At 38.7% G+C, this 3,001-nt stretch overlaps 1 pseudogene; it reads right to left on the reverse strand.

The window, feature by feature from the left end:
- The window catches only part of LOC101308520, a 10,641-nt pseudogene that overhangs the window by 2,067 nt on the left and 5,573 nt on the right, over positions 1-3,001 (reverse strand).

Consider the following 3,001-nt stretch of genomic DNA (forward strand, 5'->3'; position numbering starts at 1 on the left):
TTATTCTTATGGTATAGATTTCCAATTTACATTCACTTTTCAATCAAATTTTCACATCTCAACCGTCTAGTCTTTAGATACTAATGTAGGGGTCGGCAATGGCCGGGCCGGGCCGGGCCAGGCTTCTCCATAAATAGCAAGCCTCAAGGCTGCCTATGGGCCGGGCCTCACAGGGCCAGCCTGGTACTTTAAAAGGCCGGGCTTTTCTTAACAAGACCTAAAACAACTTTATTTAACATTTTGCAGCTTTTAAAGATGAATGTTGTTTAACTTAAAGATGTGAAAAAGAGAGAAAACAAAAAATAAACATCTGAAACGAATCATGTCTAAGCTCTGTACAACAGACTAGGCATTAAGGGGTCTCTTTCTCTCTGCGACTAGAATTACATCAAAAATAGTACTACATGATTTATGCTAAACTCTTATTTAATATAGTACTACTTGTAGCTAGCTAGCTATCATCATGTGCCATAACAAATATCAACCCTCCATCGAAGATGAAGTCAGAAGAATCCGGCCAATCAACACACATATATCAACTGCAAAAAGTAAAAAAGAAATACGGTTAAACTGTGACACAAACATATAGACAACTGTTATAGCTGTGTTTAACATATTTGCACTAACTGAATGGAAATTTGGTCATGATTTGCAAAGCATTCACTTGAAATAAGGTGTGATCAATTATCCATGAGGTTTAAAAAAGCACAGATCCTCCAATATAAAAATACTGGACACATGATAGCCTAGTCAATAGAACCAAAATCACATATATAGAGTTGAATATATTCTTATAGAACTAAATTGCCAGAACATCACTAGATTATAAACTATAGGATTTATTATCCTTAGGGAAATCAACGTTAATTTTCTTCATATCTTGGCCAAGTAAAGACATTTTTTCTTTGATCATTACAAATTTCAAAACTCAAACAACTACCAAATCAAGCAGAGACTACATACACCCAACTAGGGCTGGGCACGGGACGGGACGGGCCGGGATTTGATGAATCCCGTCCCGTCCCAAAAATAAAAGAACGGGACGGGACGGGACGAGAAGGTGTTTTTAAAAATCTGTCCCGTACTTCCCGATCCCGATACGGGACCAGGACGGGATCGGGATCCCGACAAATTTTTTTTTTTTTTTTCAAGATTAAATTAATTGATTATCAAACACCACCACAGGTGAAAAAACGGGTTGAGAAACTCCAAGCATTCAAATGCTCCACCACAATTGATCAGTGTATGAAATTTTCGACATTTTTATGCTGTTTGGAACAACATTAATGAAATTAATGGAAAAAAAAAATNTCCAAAAACACATAAACAAAAAAAAAAGAAATTGATGAAATTAGAAGTACTAAAATCAACAAGAAGATAGGTGCATAGGTGCTAAATTACATACCCACTTTAAAAGTACTAAACATACCCACATTAAAAATTAACCCCCAAACAACAACTAAAAATATCCAAAATCACACAAGACAAAAAAAAGAACATGAATGAAATTAAAAGTATTATTTTAGACCAAATTAAGTGTGGTTGAGTGCATTGTAACACCATGCAACCTAAAAAATCAAGTATAAAATGAATAAAATCAAGTATTCTAATATTACGGGACGGGACGGGATTTTTCAGGATAGTCCCGTCCCGTCCCGTCCCGTTATGGTAATGTTAAAACGGGACGGGATGGGACGGGATTGCTATTTTCAAAACCTATCTCGTCCCGTCCCGCTAACTTTCGGGACGGGACCGGTACGGGATCAGGATTCCGGTACTAAGTGCCCAGCCCTACACCCAACATCAGATTACTCAAAGTAATATCACAGTGAAATCAAGTAACTCCAAATCAAAAGAACATTTCTCTTTATATGATCCAACATACATCTTTCAAGAGCTCAGATAAATCCTCTGTTAAATGTTGCATCTATAATATCCTACTCAAATGAATTAGACAAGCCTAATTAATCACATAACACACCAATTGATCTACCTAGACAAAACAACTTGAAACACCAGTTCATCAATTTGGCCGTTGTTCTTCTTCCAACTTTCTCCAATCAATACTATTAGGATTTAAGATTAATTGAGAAATAAGAATGAAGAGAAAAATCAATACCCAACTTGCTTTTGGGAAAGAAGAGTACCCGACGCCGTTCCTTAACATAACATATCAACTGGATGACACTACGGCCTTGAGCAGCGACGGATCAGGCTTCATCGTCAAGAACCCATGGTGTTCGCCAAATCGCAAAGTCAATAGAGATTTCTATGCATGATCTCAGAGCAATCGAGCTCTTAGAGGTTTCTAACAAAAAAACCCAATCATAGAGACGGAGGAAATGACAACGACGAGGAACAAGAGACAAATCTGAGTATTTGCGATGAGAAGAGAACAAAAGAGAGACTGAGAACAAGAGAGGGACCTGAGAGAAGATAGGGTTTCGTAAGTTTCATATATAAGTAACAGAAGAGTAAATTATACAGGGCTTTACTGGCTTGGCTGCTTGGGCCGGGCCGGGCCAAGCCTTCAGGGCTTCAACGGGCAGGGCTTTGGGCCGGGCCAAGGCTTCAAACCCCCCGCCCTAGCCCAGCCCTATACCCAAAGGGCCGGGCTTGAATGGGCTTTAAACCGGGTCGAGCCGGGTTTCGGGCCAATGGGCCACCGGGCCGCCCATGGGTTTTTTAAGCCCACGGGCCAAATGATGACCCCTATACTAATGTATAGATCATCTCTGCAAAATTTCAGCCAATTTAGTTATCATTAAGGCACTCAAACTCGATTAAACCAATGGATGAACATAATTCTGTCGAACTTGAACCGTTCATGTTTATAACAGAAAAAATGCAGTTTTGAGTGTCTTAATGATAACCAAATTGGCTGAAATTTTACAAAGATGATCTATATATTAGTATCTAAATACTAAATGGTGGAGATGTGAAAATTCGTTTGAAAAGTGAGTGTAAAGTGGAAATCCGCACTGTAAGAATAAATACGGAC

This window comes from Fragaria vesca, linkage group LG1, assembly GCF_000184155.1.
Source record: "Fragaria vesca subsp. vesca linkage group LG1, FraVesHawaii_1.0, whole genome shotgun sequence".
NCBI classification, from domain to species: Eukaryota; Viridiplantae; Streptophyta; class Magnoliopsida; order Rosales; family Rosaceae; genus Fragaria; species Fragaria vesca.